At 41.0% G+C, this 17,505-nt stretch overlaps 1 long non-coding RNA gene across 1 annotated transcript; it reads left to right on the plus strand.

Annotated features, from left to right (window-relative positions):
- The first annotated feature begins 400 nt into the window (after nucleotides 1–400).
- Nucleotides 401–15,921, plus strand: LOC140528382 (uncharacterized). Its single transcript, XR_011975163.1, has 2 exons — nucleotides 401–485; nucleotides 15,386–15,921. It is a non-coding gene; the product is annotated as an uncharacterized lncRNA (long non-coding RNA).
- The last annotated feature ends 1,584 nt before the right edge of the window (nucleotides 15,922–17,505 follow it).

Genomic DNA, 17,505 nt, shown 5'->3' on the forward strand with positions numbered 1-17,505 from the left:
GACTTTATGAGGAAAGACAATTTCCGCTCTCTTCTTCCTTATTCTGAAACATATAGCTCTCTCTCTCTCTCTCTCTCTCTCTCTCTCTCTCTCTCTGTCTATCTCTCTCGCTCTCTCGCTCTCTCTCTCTCTCTCTCCCTTCAGGCACCACCCCCCAATATCTATGGCCACTTGGACATGGCAATGAGTATACATAATATCTAAGTGAGTCCAAGGCTAGAAGTTAGGCCCTGGGCTGCCTAATCTGCTTCTATTTCTTTCTCAAAGCAAAAGAGATCAAATGGTAATACTGAGATGGACATTTTCAGTTTTGGAGGTCACCCCAGTAATTCAAGAAGTGGGAACTTTGTGATTTCTTCAGTTAGAACTGGATGCAGAAGAATATTTCTGTAATTATATCCTTCTCCAATCAGAGGACTGTGAAAGAGTGATGATCTGGTCAAGCTCCACTCTGGGAAAGCTGAGGACATGGACCTTAACGTGGGGTATGTTCTGACAATGCAGAGCTAAAGTAAAGGTCATATGTGTATTAAGCAGTCTAAACAAATATCCTCTGTTTTCATATTTTAAGAGTATAACAGGAGTCATGGAGTAACCCATGTTTCATGCTTTAACACAAATCTTGTCTTGGTTACTGTGTGTAACCAAGTGAGTCTTTTGTGTCTTAAATGTTTCTTTGTGTGTGAGGAAGTAAATAACTGTCTTTTACTCGATCTACACTGTACACTGAGAACTTGTTAAATCTCTTTTGGGGACAACCTAGACCTGAGGTAAACCTAAATCTTAGGTGATTTTTTTTTCTTGGACCTCTGGGATGGGAAAGGGAGGAAAGAGTAAAGGATAATGAGAAAAAGCCTGATCTCTTTTTGGAGGCTCTCTCTCTCTCTCTCTCTCTTTCTCTCTCTCTCTCTTTCCTAGGCCTGAACATAGGGCATGTAAATCACTCAGAGGTAAGGACCCCTTAGTGGGAAAGAGAGTGCCTCCTTCCCACCCTGGGTCCAGCAGTATCTGTAATTTATACTTGAAAGGAAAAGCACATGTAAATCAAGTCCGTGCCGAGTTATTCCTGAATTCTGGTTAAACTGAATCCCTGACCAGCTCCTCGTAGGGCTCAGCACTTAGCCATCATTGCCTGTGTTTAACCTCAAGGCCTTCACCCCTCACCCTCATTCTAGTGCTCTGCTCTCCGCCCCAGACAACTGCCACTTTAAACTACTTTTGGTTGAGTACTCAGAGACTTGGATGCAATCCTGGGAGACTTTTAAAGCTAATCCTATACTGTACTTAGCCCTTGGCTCCGATTACTCTCGCCAGGAGTTAAGCAAGAACCTGATGACAATCCAACATCTAAATACATACGTGTCACTGATTCTTGGTTAGTTGTAGTCATAGTCTCTGGAGGATGGGAGTGGGGGGGGGGTGTGGAATAGTGAAGTTCACTAACTCACTGGAGCCTAGGACAAGTCATTATACCACTCCAGGCTACAGTTTTTTGGATATGTAAGATAAGGGTGCTGAACAAGATTTCCAAGGTCTCTTGCAGTTCCAAAATCCCATGACTTTTAGCCCTGGGGAGTTGAAATTCCAGGCAAGGTGATTTAGGGGCAAAACTAAAGTGAAGTCAGTGGCAACAAGTTTGGATTCTGACTCTGCCACTACCTTAGGCAAATAGTTAGCCTCTCCATACGTTGAATTCTTCATTTATAAAATGGGAATAAAGCTATCCGTGGCCTGACTCCTTCCCGAAGATGTTGAGGGGATCTGATGAGACAGAAGAAATAGGAATATTTGGAGAGTTAAGGGTGCTATGCAAACAGAATTGACATTTAACATCTTTCTTTGGTATCTCATCGTTTCATGTAAATGACCCTGGATCATGATCTAAGCTAAGCTGGTTGAGCACAGGCTCTGACAGTTCCTGCCAAGCTGAAAAGCCTTTAAGGTCAGGGCCCAGTGTCATCCTCACATCAGAGTCAGGGTCAGACCTGGTGGTGGACTTCATGAACCTAAGTCTAGCTACTAAGTTGAAGAGAGGTTGTAGATCTGTATTACAATAACAACCCGAATCCCTACCCTCAACCCAGTCATCAAAAAGGCTCTCTCACGTGATGTTGTTCTTGTTTCATTTCAGTTATGTCTAACTCTTCATGACTCATTTGGCAAAGACACTGGAGTAGCTTTGGCAATTCCTTCTGCATCTCATTTGACAGATGATGAAACTGAGGCAAACAGAGTAAAGTGACTTACCCAGGGTCACCCCAGTAGAAAGTGTCTGAGGTCCTCCTAACTCCAGGCCTGGTACTCTTATTCACTGCACCATATAGCTGCCCCTTCTCTTACATACATTATTTTTAATATAAAATGTGTTGATCTATTACCAACCCTCCACATCAAACCTTCTTTTGCAATAAATAAAAAGTTACACAAAACAACTGTTACAGCTACTATATCTGATAATATATGTAGCATTCTGTCCTGACATTCCCCACTTCTATTCAGTGATGAGGGAGAACTCATATATTTTACTTGCTTGGTTCCTTCTCAATTACCTAGATTTATATTATACAATGGACAAATGGTTGAGATCTCTGGCTTCTCCCTTTCCTGTGTGAAACACTTTCTAAACACTTGCTATGGAGGATGGGGTACTAAACTTCAGAGGAAGGAGGAAAAGCAAAATCCTTGGGACTTACTGAGGTTGAGTAGAAAAGAAGTTTAAAGTAAAGCTAAAGGGTATAATGTAGCTGGGTAGTACAGCGGATAGAGCACTGACCTGGAGTCGGGAAGATCTGAGTTCAAATCTGGCTTCAGATATTTACTAGCTATGTGACCTTGGGCAAGACACTTCAACCTGCTTGCCTCAGTTTCCTCAGCTTTCAAATGAGCTACAGAAGGAAATGACAAATCACTCTAGTACTTTTGCCAAGAAAACATAGAATGGGGTCATGGACAGTCTGACACTACTGAAATAACTGAACAAAAGGTATAATGAATTTGAGGAGCTTCAGAACTCGGTCACTAACTCATCCATTGCCATCTGTGTTCTGCAACCCCTGATACCTAAATGGCACATTCTCCTGTCAGTGTTTCCCCTGATCATGACCACATTTCCTTCGTGAGTTGAGTACAGAAGTGCATTGGGAACAATAGAAAACTGAATGCTCTGGCTGTCTTCTCCTGGATATTAAAATCTAACAGCTTGCCAATTCAATCAATTTTGCCAATCTGGGTTCTATTCCCATTACCAGAAAACTCCTTTAGTGGAGTTGGTAAAGGCCTCTGGGGAGTCAACTTAGTTATTAAAGTTTGTGCACTAAAATCCATGCCTTTCCTCAGAGGAAGTGAATATTTTGCCTTCCAGTCTTTTTTTGCCTATTCTTTTTTATTTTGTATACAATTCTAACAACCTTGGTTATCTGGTATCCAGACTCATAGCATGTTAAATTTTTTTAAACTGGTGTTAACAATCATGTTAGCTATACCTTTTCAACTAGACCTTGACTAATGACTCAAGGTTTAGGTTTGAGTTAAGGAAATAACCACGCATGCCAAACAGTTGACACAATTGCTTGTTGGCAGAAGATATTTGGTGGTAGCATGTTCACTTCATCTCATAGCATACTTGACCTCCACATTTTCCAAAAAATGGGGTGTGGGAAGCAAGACATTGTGACAATCAGTGGCTGATGATGGAAGAATGGATAGACCTCTCTTGATTCATAGACACAGGATCATAGATTTAGAGTTAGAAGATGTCTTGAAAAACCCCTCATTTTACAGATAAAGAAACTGAGGACTAGAAGGGTTAAGTGATTTGCCTAGGGTCACATGAATAGTAAGTGTCTGAGATATGATTTGAACTTAGGTCTTCCTGACTCTAAGTTCAACATTCCATCCTGGGACCCTTGATGTCAATAAATGTATTAACAAGAATTTATTGAGCTTCAGCTGTGTGCCAGGCACTGTACTAGGTCCTGTGGATGCAAAGATAAAAAAGCCCTTGTCTCAAAGAGTTCACGTTCTATTACAGGAGACATGTACTTGTATAAGCATAAGCAAATTATTTCTAAGATAAATACAAGGTCATTTGGAGACACAGGAACCAGGAAAGATTTCAAGGAGAAGATAGGGCTTGAACTGAATTTTAAAGAAAACTAGAAATCCAGTATTACAGCTAACCATTTTGGAAAGATGACAGCAAAGGGAGCTCAAGGACAGACTCCAGATTACAGGAATGGAGGAGCTTTGGAAATTTCACACTATTTCAAGAAGTATGAATAATTTGATGAAGTATCTCATTCTATTCTTCTGGAATAGATGGGGAGACATGGACCAGGTGAGAATAAGATTAGATGTATTTAGATTGAGTTGGACCGTTCAGTGTGGGGTCTCCAGTAGGGTACTTCAGGGATCTGAGCCTGGTCCTGTTCTATTTGACATTTATTATCACTGATTTGGATAAGAGAGTAGATGACATCCTCATTATATCTGCACATGTCAAACACTTAAAGAATTGGCTAATGACAGCTAACATACTGGATGCTTGAGTCAGGATTCAACAGGATCACCCCAGGCAGGAACATTGGGCTGATCCTAATGAAATGAAAGTCAATAGGAATCAATGTAAAATTTCATACTTGAGTTCAAAAATCAATTTCCCAAGAGAAGGATGGGAAGGGAAAGGGAACGAACAATTTTTTTAGCACCTACAATGTGACAAGCACTTTGTGAATATGATCTCATTTGATCCTCACAACAACCCTGGGAAGGAGGTGCTATTATTATCCTCCTAAAGCAATTGAGGAAACTGAGGCAGACAGAAGATAAATGAATTGCTCAGGGTCATATAGCCAGGAAGCTTCCAAGGCCAGATTTGAATGCAGATCTTTTTAACTCTAGGGCTAGTGCTTTATCTGCTGATCCTCCTAGATCCTCCTTAATGGTTAAACAGCAATAAACCTGAGAAAAAACTGGATTATTTAGTGTCCTTCAAGTTCAATATGAACCAATCAAAAATGCTAGTATCATAGAATCAGAGATTTAGAGCTGGAAGGGAACTTAGAGCCTGAACTTCTTATTTTACAGATGAGGAAACTGAGACCAGGAAGAAGTGACACTTGTATGGTCTTAAACTATGGGAAATAATTATATTTAAAATATTAAAGTCACCTATCAAAAGCTAAACTGGAATGAAAAGTAGACTCCAAAGTGGTAGATGTGATAGGAAGCAAGTTGCTAACTCATTTTCAGTTACCACTAAAAGAAATAAATTCCTTTCTTGATCTCCCTCTCTCCTCCAACTACTAGCACCTTTCCTCTCATAATTACCTCGTATTATATATATATATATGTATATATATCTATATATATATTTGTTCAGCACAGGCTTATTTATCTATATGTTGTCTCCTCTGACAATATAAGCTCCTTGAGAGCAGGAAGATCTTTATTTTTGCCTTTGTATCTTCAACATTTATCACAGTGCCTGGCACATAGTAGTCACTTCGTAAATTCTCATTGATTGACTGCTCCCAAAGATTACATTTATCCTGTCTGTCCCCAGCTGCTTCTTAGTAGTCTTACGATCACAGATCTCAGAGCTGAAGACTTTTCACCCCTCTTTTTTCCTTTGGGGGTCTTTCCCTATTCCTATCCATAAGGTTTGGTTTGTTCTTCTTCCTTCAGTGCATCATGTTCTACAATGACAGTATAGGGACTAATTTAGGAACACCATCCTGGAGGATTACTAGCTTCCTTTAAGTCCCAATTACAACCTCATCTTCTATAGGAAGCCTTTCACAACCCTTCTTAATTCTAGTGCCTTCCCTCTGTTCGTTATTTCTTATTTATCTGGTAGACAGCTTGTTCTTAAATACTTGTATGCTTGTTGTCATCCCCATTAGATCTTCCTTCAGGACAGGGACTGTCCTTTGCCTTTCTTTGTATCCTCAGCTCCTAGCACAGTGCCTGACACATAGCAGACATTTAAATGTTTCTTGACTGATTGATTGGGTTCTGTTTACAATTATTGCCTACAGGAAGGCTCAGAGTATCTCAAGTGGCTCATTCCTTTCCAAATTCCAATTTTTGATTACCTCACCCACCTACTCTGCTCCTATGCATTAGCTTCTGAACACCAGTAAAGGATGTCACCCAACAATGCTGATTCAATCCATTACAAATTAATTATATAATCTCAGCAGGCCCTCTTTGCTACACAGCAATCATTTTACTCTTCTTAGATTGACTAGACCAGGGGTAAAGAACCTGCAGCCTCGAGACCACATGTGGTCCTCTAGGTCCTCGGGTGTGGCCTTTGACTGAATCCAAACTTCACAGAACAAATATCCTTAATAAAAGGATTTGTTCTGTAAAACTTGGACTCAGTCAAAAGGCTGCATCACACGTGGCCTCAAGGCTACAGGTTCCCCACCTCTGCCTTGTTCTAAGGTGTCTCTTTTCTAAACCTCTCTTCAAGATGCCTATATCACCCCTTCCTTCTCATACTTCACTGAAAAATAGAAGGCCATGCACCTGGGTGGAACTCCCTTTTCTTTCCAACCCTACACTTCAGTGAACCTTTTTCCCCAGTCTATACTTTAATTAACCACAACATTAACCCTCTCTTTCTTTTCCCATATTTCCCTAATTTTTAATCCATTTTTTATCCGTTAGCTTCTTCCTTAATACTTACAAACATGCCTAGTTATCCTCCATCCTTTAAAAAATAGTGTAACAATCTTAATGTCTACTCAAGCTGTTTTGTGTACACACATGTGTACGTACATACATACATATATACATACATACATACATACATACATACATACATATTCTCTCTCTCTGTTTCTGTCTTTCTCTGTGTATGTTTCTATCTTTTTCTGTTTCTCTGTCTCTCTCTCCCTCCACAGTCTGGCTTCTGACCTAATCATTCAACTGAAACCGCGCTCTCCAGGGTTACCAATAATCTTATAGTTGTCAAATCTGATGGCTTTTGTTCTCCTTATGATCTCCCTATAGAATCTGACATTGTTGACTACACTTTTCCCCTGGATTCTCTCTCTACCTTGGATTTTCCTACCCCAGCTCCCTCCTGGTTCTTCTTGTATCTTTCTGACAACTCCTTAGTCTCCTTTGCTCAGCTGCTTCAGATTTGAAACTGGAATGAAGTGAAATGAGATATTAATAGGTCATTCGATAATGGACAAAAAGAGGTTGACTTAGCCATGACAGAGACAGGATACTCAAGAAGGATACAGCATTTAGCTGGGGCAGCATCCCATCTTTCCCTTCTCTGTATAAACACAAGTGTGGTTACTGTTAAGTTTGAAGGGCCCCTGACTCCATGTAGTTGATCCTTTTTTTATGCCTTTGGCAACCAGGAAACTGAGTCAAAGGTGCCATACATAATCTTCTTAGTCAATAAAATCTCCAGGACCTTTAAAAGAAAAACTAGCCTGACCTACATAGCACGGGGTCTTGGGAAAAGCTAGTTCAGCCTTCATCGACTGGGGATTACAGTAGAAATATCACTCATATCATACTCCCTCTATGCCTAAGTATATTTATTTTTTCTCCTGCCCCTCTATGCACATATTGTTTTCTCCCAATAAAATATGTAGCAGGAGTCATCTCTCTTCCCATAGCCATAGAGTGTGCTCAGTAGCCGTTCCTAGATCTGGGCAAACCAAGTGGAAGCTTTGGGGACTGGCTTCCAGCTATGTATGACTCACTGCTAGTGAGAAAGAGTCCCTTAACTGGTTGCTGAGTCAGAGGAGGAGATGATGACTCAGTGGATGTGCAGAAGGGATCCATTTCCCCTCAGCCCTGTTTTCCTTTCTGGAAGAGCTGCAATCAGAGGGTTTGATAGGGGAGGGGACAATTGGCTCCATTTTCTCACTTTGATTTCCATGGAAATGGGAACACATGCTAGCAGAAGCACATAGCCTGTCTCAGTAAGCCTGAAACTGAGTTTGGGCTTCTTTTATGTTTCCTTTCCTGAGTAGTTGGCTGACTGTCACCATCCCACACACCAAAGAAGCTTTTCCAAACTTTTTCAACCCCCTTCAAACCTCTCCTGGCTTTCCCTCTGTCAATCCTTTCACCTAAGAACCTTGACTCATATTTTATTGAAAAAATTTGAGGCCATTCACCAAAACTTCCTCTCCTCCCCTCCTCTTCATCTCATTTCACTCTAATACTTTCTGATACTATCTCTTCCTTCACCCCATCTTATAAGAAAGGGTAACTTTTCTCGTTGTCAGGGTGAACCCCTCTAGATGCACATGTGATCAAATCCCATCCCATCTTCTTCAACAGATTGCCCCCTCCATTTTCCCCACTTTCTCACTCATCTTCAATCTCGCTGTCTATTGGCTGTTTCTGTACCACCTACAAATTCACCCATGCCTGTCTCATCTTAAAAAAATATCCTTACTTGATCTGTCTAATCCTGCCAGTTATTGTCCTATATTGTTCTTTATTTCTCTTCCCTTTCATGGCTAAATTCCTTTCCTTTCCTTTCTTTTCTTTTTTTTTTTTTTTTGGAGGGGGGAGGCAAGGCAATCAGGGTTAAGTGACTTGCCCAAAGTCATGCAGCTAGTACATACCAAGTATCTAAGACCAATTTGAACTCAGGTTCTCCTGACTCCCAGGCAAGTACTCTATTCACTGCACCATCTATCTGCCCCTCAGGGCTAAATTCTTTCAGAAGGCTATCTACAATAGTGTCTCCACTTTCCTTTTCACTCTTCTCTCAGCTCTGATTACCACACTTTAAGTGAGTACCTGAAAAGGTCTTAGCCTAAAAGGCCAAAGTCTCCCATTGCATCCTGTCTCCAGTCATCCTGATGAATATCTGGTCACTGGATCCAAACGGCTCAGGAGGAGAAAGTGAGGCTGGTGACCTGTACAGCCCTCCCTCACTCAAAACAAAGTCAAGTGCAAGTCAGGTCATCATTTCTCTGATGTCACGGTCCTCTTAGAAAATGAAGGATGAACACAACAACAACCTCTCAGCTCTACAAAGTCTGGCTTCTGACCTCATCATTCAACTGAAACTGCTCTCTCCAAAGCTACCAATGACCTCTTAACTACCAGATTGAATGAACTTTTCTCAATTCTCATCCTTCTTGACCTCTCTGCAGCCTTGGATACTGTTCACTACCCTCCTCTCCTTGATGACCTCTTCTCTCTAGGTTGTCTTAATACTGTTCTCTCTTGGTTCTCTTTCTACATGTCTGACCTCTCCTCCTCAGTCTCCTTTGCTTGATCTTCGTTCAGGTTAAACCTGTTAACCACGGGTATCCCCCAGTGCTCTATCCATGGACTGTTACTCTTCTCCCTCCCTACTATTTCAGTTGGTTATCTCATTAACTCCTATGGATAAAATTGTTATCTCTATGCCAATGGTGCTCATATCTATTTATCTAGCTGTAACCTCTCTCCTGACTTTCAATCTTTATCTCTAATTACATATTGCATATCTCAAACTGGATGTCTCACAGACATCTTAAACTCAACATGTCCAAAAGAGTATTAATTATTTTCTCCCTCAAACCCTCCCTGTTTCCTAACTTCCTCTTACTGTGGAAGGCACCACCATCCTCCTAGCAACCTACATTTGAAACCCAGGTTTCATCACTTTCTCTCACCCTGCACTTCCCACATCCAGTCTGTTGCCAAGTACTACAATTTCTACCTTCACAATATCTCTTGGATAAATCTCTCTGCTCATACAGACACCACCCTGATGCAGACTCTTATCACTTCTCATCTGGTGGTACAATGGATAGAGTGCTAGACCTGAAGTCAGGTAGACCTAAATCCTTCTTCATACATTTGCTAGCTGAGTGACCATGGGCAAGTCATTTAATCTTTGTTTGACTCAGTTTCCCCATGTGTAAAATAGGGATAACAATAGCACCTATCCAGGGTTGTTGTGAGGATCAACTGAGATAATAATTGTAAGATACTTAACATAGTTCCTGGCACATAGTAAGTACTATATAAAAGGTTAGCTATTATTAAGTACTGTAATAGCCTGCTGGTTGGTTTCCTTGTCCTAAGTCTTTCTCTTCTCCAGTCTATTCTCTATTTACCTGTCAAATCGATCATATGAACATGTCACTTCCCTAATCCAAAACATCCAGGATCTCCCAGGGTCATTCTAGGGCCTCCAGGATAAAATATAAAGTCCTCTATTTTGGCTTTCAAAGACCTTCAGAACATGGACTCTTTCTACCTTTTTAGATTTCTCATACCTTATACCACTCCTCAGTCTACCACATATCTACAATCCGCTAACTCTGGTCTCTTCTTGTTGTTCTTACAGAACACTCCATTTCCATTCAGATTCTGGGTATTTTTATTGACTGTTCTTCATGCTCAGAACTATTTCCTTCATTATCTCTGCCTGTTGGATTCCCTGGCTTCCTTCAAGTCTCAGCTGAAATCTCACCTTCTACATGAAGCCTTTCGCTATTTCCCTTAATGATAATGCTTTCTTCTCTCTGTGGATTACCGTCAATTTCCTCTGGATATATCTTATCTGAACATAGTTCTATGCATATTGCTTTTCCATTAGAGTGTAAGCTCTTTGAGAGCAGGGGCTGGCGTCTTGTTGTTGTTCTATTGGCCAATCTTTGTATCCCCAGCACTTAGATCAGTGCTTGGCACATAGTTGGTGCTTGCTAAATGACTGTCAGCTTAGTTGAGAAACAATCTCAAGATGGAAAAAAAATCCAGGTGGTGGGGTTGAGTTGAAAAGATCCAGAGGTTTGTGAGTGATGTAGCAGCAGTGTCCACTCGAGTTGGTTGAAGCAGTGGTGGGTGTAGGAGGAAATGACCATAAGAAACTGAACACAAAGTTTAGAGTTGGTTCTGGTTTAGAGAAGAGAGTGCAGAGCTGAGGTAAAATATAAAAAGCCTAATTGGCAGTCGAACAAACTATTCTACGTTCTAATGAAATTTTATCATTCTTCCAGTAGATTTTACTGATAGGTAGGTTAAGTTACTGAATCCTGTTCTGCTAATGCATACTAGTGAATCCTTTATGTTTAGCCTTTCTTACGTGTGTAGGATTAAATTACCTATTTCTTACCCAAATCAAATGAAATACTTGTAAAGTGCTTAGCACAGTGATATATAAATGCTAGTTATTATAATTATCCAACTTTTCTTATGGGTATGCCTTTTTATTCCCTCATTTTGGGGAGAGCCAAAATGTGATCTATAAGCAAAATACTTTACTGGAGGTAGGGGATTTGAAGGGATTTGAGGAACCAAAGCATATAATAAAGGGGAGCTTAATTCTCCTAATTTGAGTCAAGTTCCTATAGGACTCAAAGGGAGATGGTAGAGCCCACTCTTCCTTTTATAGGGAAGAGGTAGCACCTAGGCTGACTCCATCTGAAGCCAGAAATTGAAACTAGAGAGAGGTTCTGTAACCATGTGCTCAGCAGAGCCATAGGTCATAGCACTCAAAAGAGCATCAGAGAACCATCTGGCAGAGACCATAAGGAACATGAGATTAGCCAAAAGTATGTCCAGTAAAAAGTCTAGTGACATCAACAGAAGTTATTGGCAGGCCTAGGGAACCAAAGATATGAGTTGCCTCTCCATGTGTCCCTTAGCCATGAGTTTTCTTTCCATATGTGCTCTCCATGTGTATTCCTTACATATATTTATTCTTAACCACTGGTGGTGTTTGTATCTGTGAGATAATTTGTCTTAGTTTTATGAAGGAAATTACTATTGCTACTTTTCCTAATTTGCTATTTCATTAAATGTCTTTACCTTGAACTGAAATGTGTTCTTTGGCTGATTAGTAAAAGGAAACACATTAATGGGGGCTCAAGGACTATGTTTGTTGCTTTTTTAGTGAATGTAGACACGTAGAGTATCTTGAACTTGCAGTCCTTTTTTTTTTTTTTTGCAAGGTTACACATATAATGGGAGGAGGAATGTCCCCAGGTCCTTCAGTAATAACAACAACAACAATTATGATTGTCATCTCTCTCCCCAAAGCAATCTCTTGTACCTTCAGCCCTAGCACTTTGGTAGTAGACCGAGCTTCCTGGATTCTGTATCTTGCCATATCAAAAAACATATGAGGAAAAATGGGGCTAGAAACAGACATAAAGGAGAAGGAACTATGTTTCACTAGTTTGTTAATATATCGTCAGGGTGCTCCTGAACTAACCTAGAGCAAACAAATGAGGGTGGGGGTATAAGGAGAAGAGAAGATGAAAGGAGAGAAGAGAGGAGATGGGATAGAAAGAAAAGGAATGGGAAGGGAGGAGAAGAGAAAGGAGGAGACAGAACAGGAGAGGAGAGGATGAGAAAGGAGGAGAGGGGAAGGGAGGGAAAGGATGGGAGGAAAGGAGAGGAAAGTGGAGAAAAAGGCAGGGCAGAGTAGGAGAGAAGAGGGGAGGGAGAGAAGAAAGAAGAGGAAACTGAAGGAGTAAGAGGAGGAGAGGAAGACGATAGAAAAAGGAAGAAAAGATAGAATCAGACAAGAGAGGAGAGGAATAAAATAGAGGAGGGAGAAGAACAAGGAAGAGGGGAGGGAGAGGGGAAAGTGAGACAGACAGATGACAGAGACCCAGAGACAGACAGAGAAACTGACAGCCTGTCAGTAGAGATGGAGGGGTTGGGGCCTGTGCCACGTCTGTCCCTGCCACACAGAGAGCTTCATGAAACCCAAGGCCAGGCCTATAAATCAGTCCATAATTAGGTGCAAAGAGAAAGCTTTAACATCCTCATCAAATTGATTAATACATCTCCCAGCTCAGGACAGATGCAGGCAGGCAGTGCTTAGAACAGCTGCAGGCCTTCCTGACTGGGCAGGGATGGAAAGGGAGAAAAGGGATAGCTCTCACTGGACAGAGACAGCCAGAAAAGCACTGCCCTCATTTCATTCTTGAAAGTGAAATGAATTATTTGACAGGTCTCAAGGGCATGCTTACTCCTAACTTATCTTCTGGTGGTCAGTGTCCTACAGGGATCATGGCCACAGGTAAGGTCTCCCAGGTGTCTGAGGCTGGAGGTCATGGAGATGGAGTTAAGGAATCTGGTCCTACTTTTAGCTCAATTACCCAGGACAGATTCCCAGAAATTCTTTCTCTTGAGGACAGAGTCACAGCTCTGCTTGGAAAGGAATCTCTTGGTATCTTAGAGATGCTGAGAAGCTGAGCAGTATGAAAGAAGACCATCATAGCATACCAGCTTTGGCACCATTATACTTCCTGTACCCTTCAACAGCATGGGATAAACTCACCAAAGTCAGCCAGGAACATTCTTTAGAATGTCAGGCCAGGATACAGGAATACTTGCTATATAATATCCTCAGTTTTCTATGTCTCTCTCACTTCTTTTCACATGATCTCTACTCTGGAGAAAGGCAAATATGGAGGTTCTTTCCTAGGCCCTCAGTAACTCTTGGGGAGTTTTCTCATGTCCCTGCATATCTAGTCTTCCCTAATAATGATTAACAATAATAATACCTTATATGCATATAACATATTAGTTTTTAAAGTTCTTTGATACTCATTCTATTTGACTTTCACATAATTGTTGTGAGTTGATAATTTGACAGTAATTTATGAAGTACCTACTATGTTCCAGGGACTGTTAGGATCTAAGGATACAAAGAATAAAACTAATCCATCTCTGTCCTCAAGGGGCTTCCACTCTACTGGAGGTGGGGGGAGCAACAAGTTCATAGATAAGTAAACTCAAAATACATACAAAGTCATTTGGGGGAGAGGGCAGAAGGGTGATAATAATTGAGTAAATCAAGAAAGGTTTCATGTAGGAGGTGACATTTCAACCGAACCCAGAATGGAACTAGGGATTCCAAGAGTCAAAGATGAGGAGAAAGAGTAGTCCAGATCCAGTGGATCACTGGAGCAAAGGTGGAGGAAAGGTTATTTTCCCATTTAAAATATAAGGAAACTGAGGTTCAGACAAGTGGATTAACTTCTCTAACCAGTCATACAGATTGTCAGTTTAGTAGAGAAAATGAGATGCTTCAGGGCCTGTAGGCAGAAAAAGACATAGTTTGTGTTTTTCATGGTGTCTCTTGGAAGGTTCCATTAGAATGAAATTAGGGATTGTGGAGAAACTGTTTTATGGATTAGAAATATATTGTACTGACAAGTCTTTCAGGGTATTTAAGGGAGTCAAATAGTGTCAACGGGGCTAGTGTGTTGTCTAAAATGGTGGTGAAGGCACACCACAGAGTTAACATGGGGGACATTGAGGTTGGTGGGAGGAGCAGTGCATCTATACTACTTGGGATCTGAGTCTATACCCACTTATATCTTCATCATGGTGAGTGGAAGGATTCACAGGCATATTCATTGGTTCATGGTCAAGGCTCATGCTGGTCCAGAGCTTACAAATCAGAATTTGAGGATTAAGTGATAATTTAACCTATATCAATGGGACTAACTAAGTTTCATTCTAAACTCTAGGCTCCTAGAGAAGGGGTGCTTGGAAAAGGTAGTAAGCCCTAACACAACTAATGTCTCTTTCTTCCTCTCCATTTCTTTCTTTTCTTCTTCTCTCCTATCAAAACCAAGAATACAACCCAGGCCTCCGAATACCTAATGTGCGAGTGCCCTCAAGGAGCTCATAATCTAATGGGGAGGACAGCATGTAAACTACTATGGACATGCAAGATATAGAGGGGGAAATGGGAAGCCAGGTCAGAAGGAAAGTACCTGAAGTAGAAGGAGGACCCAGAAAGGCCTCTTGCCAAAGATAGAATTTGAACTGAGTCTTTTTTTTTTTTTTCGCTGAGTCTTAAAGCAAGTCAGGGAAACTAAGAGAGAGATGAAGGAGAGCATTCCAGGCAAGGGATTCCAGGCACATAGTAGATGCTTTGCGATTATTGAATTGACTTGAATTGTCCACCTCACAACTGTTGGGATGACCAGATGGGATAATGAGTATGAAAGCATTTTGAAAACAATGTATTATACAGATATAAGGGAGTATTATTCCTTCTTGCCATTATAAAAACCTCACAAACAAAAAATCCCACCACAAAATAACTCTGGTCTAGCAGCTCTTAAGCTAATGAAAGCATTTCCTATGTTGGTGTTTGTCACACAACTGGTTTGTCCTGGGATATGCCTATAATATATTCTGGAAGTCACAAAAGCCTTAGGCACTGGCATAAAAGAGACATGTCCCACCTTTGTGGGGTTTTTGGGGGGTACTCTCAGAGGGATGCTCTTAATCTGTGCCTGTTTGTAGTGGGCAAGAAAGCATTGGGAGACTGGTTTCAGGTGGTTAGATTGCTAAGGATGGTAGCTGCTCCTAGGCTAATTTGCTCTGAGATTGTGGCTCTGAGGCTCCCTCTGTCTTTTCTATCAAGGAAAATCCCTGGTGAGGAAGAAAACATTCCCTTCCTTGGATTATTGGGAGGGAAGAAGGAAGAGGAGGCCAGAAGAAGCTGTATTCTGGTTCCATTGGGACCAGAGTTCATGCTAGAACTTGACATCTAATACAAGGAGTGGTGATTTTGGAGAAGGAGAATTCATATGAGTGTATGGGTGCAGGCAGAGTCTAAACGAATCTGGACAGGGATGCCAACACTGGACAATTACACATCTCTGCTGTTGAGGAAATTCTTGTGTTGTATCCATGTAATTTTGGCTAGATTATTTTTTTATCGGCTTTTGTGAAACCTTTAAACATACATTCTAAAAGTTTGATTGACATGCTTTGTTTTCAATATCACCTTAATTTCTAAGTATAAATTCATGTGTTAGAAATATTATTTTATGTTATACCATTATATTGTATTATGTTATGGTACATTATTGTTAGACTGTAACTTATTACTTATAACAGTACTATAATTTATATTTTAGTAATATATGTTTGCTAAAAATAAATTTTCTAAACTTCCCAACGATTCCTTGTAACAAGCAATTTTTTGAAAGAGGATATAAAGCAGTTGATTATAACCAATCAACACATGTGAAGTTTGATAATGTATACATTGTTCTGATTCCAAGGGAAGAAACATTGATAAAGCACCTACTATGAGCTAAGCACTTTCTACAAATATCATTTCATTTGATCTTCACAATAACCCTGCAAGGTAGGTATTATTATCCCCATTTTACAGTTGAAGATACTAAGGCATACAGAAGTGGCTCATCCAGAGTCAGAGGTACAGAAAGTGTCTGTGGCTCAATTCAAACTTGGTTTTTCCTGACTCCAGTCTCAGTGCTCTCACTACTGTGCCACTTACCTGCCCCATTTACCAATAAAATAATTATTTCAAACCCTACTTCCCCCAATAGTTTTTTTTAAGGACTAGCAATGAATTCATTGCAGATTCATATTCAGATAGGAAGTAAGGCGTTTAAGAAGAAAGAAATGTCTTCTATATATTTTTGTCTTCCATATATTATTGGCTTTATAAGTATGTCCCTGATGATAGCCCAATGGGGTTGATTGGTTCAACTGAAATCAGATCCAGGTATTTCTTGCTCAGGGAAAGGTTGGACTAGATGACCTCTGGGGTCCCTTTAGGATTCTGTGACCATTCTAGGATCTTAACCTCTCTTGGCCTTAGTTTCCTCATTTGTAAAATGACATCATCCTAGACCTACTTAAGAGGTTCTCTGAGATTCTTTCCAGCTTGAAGTCTGGAATTCTGAAACTAGGACTTAGGCCTTGAAGAACTCCAGCAATTAAATCACAGAATCTCGAAACTGGAAGGAAACTCAGAGGTCATCTAGTCTAACCCATGCCCGAGCATCAAAGCATGATGGAGTCCTGGGATACAAACGCTATTATTACTCCCATTTGACAGAAGAGGAAGCTGAGGCACAGAGAGGTGAAGTCACACACCTACTAAGAATCTGAGACCATATTTGAACTCAGATCCCCTGACTTCTGGTCTAATTCTTCATTGCCATCATAGGGATGATGAGAAAGGAAGATACACCTCAAAACTACCCAAAGGCAGAGTTTATTGGTACGGAGGGGAGGAGGAAAAGAGACCAGGAGAGATGGGCTTCAGTTTGTTACCCACAGTGAGGGACCAGAAGGGAAGTCCCCATTCTAAATGTTCCCACCTCATCTCACAACTCACCAAATATTACAGCAGAGTCCATAAAAACCAGCCTACCGAGATGCTTGGGGTGTTAAATTCAAGGAGCTGTGACCAGAGGGCTCTGGAGAGTGGGGGATGGGGGGAGAGAAAGGAGAGGGGAGGCTGCTGGCTGGGAGCCAGGGGTTCCCCTCAGTGCCCCTGCTAGTTCTTGGTCTGTGACTCTAACCAAGCGAGAAAGCTAGGCCTAGCTCCCAACCTACCTCTGCTTCCTGCCCTCCCCTGAGCATTAAGAGCAGTTTAGGGGAGTCTTCCAGCCTCCCTAGTGAGAGCCAGGCAGCCTCTGAGCAAAAAATAAATGCTTTCAAGTCACATAAATCAATGGAAATTAGCTGGAGGAAGGGCAAAAAAAAAAAATCCATCCTCCA

The sequence above is a fragment of the Notamacropus eugenii genome, chromosome 2 (assembly GCF_028372415.1).
Source record: "Notamacropus eugenii isolate mMacEug1 chromosome 2, mMacEug1.pri_v2, whole genome shotgun sequence".
NCBI classification, from domain to species: Eukaryota; Metazoa; Chordata; class Mammalia; order Diprotodontia; family Macropodidae; genus Notamacropus; species Notamacropus eugenii.